The sequence below is a fragment of the Myotis davidii genome, unplaced genomic scaffold, assembly GCF_000327345.1.
Source record: "Myotis davidii unplaced genomic scaffold, ASM32734v1 scaffold663, whole genome shotgun sequence".
In the NCBI taxonomy this organism is placed as follows: domain Eukaryota; kingdom Metazoa; phylum Chordata; class Mammalia; order Chiroptera; family Vespertilionidae; genus Myotis; species Myotis davidii.
Window position 1 is genome coordinate 2,793,627 of NW_006295816.1, and position 853 is coordinate 2,794,479.

Here is an 853-nt window from a genome sequence, read left to right on the forward strand (position 1 = left end):
TAAATAAATAAATATAATACAAAATGTAGCAAAAGCAACTCCCCAAAATGTTTTGCTCTTTTGTAAGTCTTCAGGGAAAGTTCTATGAAAGATAAACAACATTTAAGTCTTAACGAAGTGGATATCATTACCAACATGAAAGCTGGGAAGGAGTATTGTCAGCCCATTTGTCCTTCGCGCTTCCTGACCTTTCTCACAGGCAATTTCCTGGAAGGAGGCTGCTGGGTTGAGTGGTCAGCCCGGGGGGTTATACCAGGACAAGGAGCTGAGACAGGCCTTGGAGAAGCTGCATGAGACATACCTACACTGGGCAGAGAGGTTTACAAGAGGCTCCAAACGGGAATGAGACCCAAATGTTTAGATGGTTTATAGATCAACTTATTGGCCAAGGTAGTTTTAGGTTCAAAATGTCAGCTCCTGCCATGCAAAATGTATTATTTTCACTGATAGAGCAACCGTTTTGTAAAAAGTTTCACACACCAGAAAGGGATTACTAGCTGATCTAGGATGACTGTTCACTTTTCTAAAGATATCCACCATAAGGCCAAAAGAAGTATGTAAAAGTATATAAAATGTAAACATTTGCATTTTAATAATGTAGAGACAGTTCTAGTAGTAGTGATTCATGTCACCTGGGTTACTCATAATTACAAAAAAGAACAAGTATTTCCAAAAACAAAAAGATTAAAATTAAATTAAAAGTTACAAAGGAAATGCCGCAGGTATGACCAACAAATAGACTTCTGACCTTAAGAAAACCCAGGATGCCGAAACCGGTTTGGCTCAGTGGATAGAGCGTCAGCCTGCAGACTGAAAGGTCCCACGTTCGATTCCGGTCAAGGGCATTGTGCCT

At 39.9% G+C, this 853-nt stretch overlaps 1 protein-coding gene across 2 annotated transcripts in view; it reads right to left on the bottom strand.

Annotated features, from left to right (window-relative positions):
• VPRBP (Vpr (HIV-1) binding protein) overlaps window positions 1–508 on the bottom strand; it is a 64,605-nt gene extending 64,097 nt beyond the window's left edge. Inside the window, exon 1 of one of the 2 annotated variants that reach the window (XM_006770473.2) lies at window positions 189–508. The gene's annotated coding sequence lies outside the window, so the exon portion shown is untranslated. The remainder of the gene's footprint in view (window positions 1–188) is intronic. The other variant, XM_006770472.2, reaches the window with a different exon arrangement.
• Window positions 509–853: the final 345 nt, after the last annotated feature.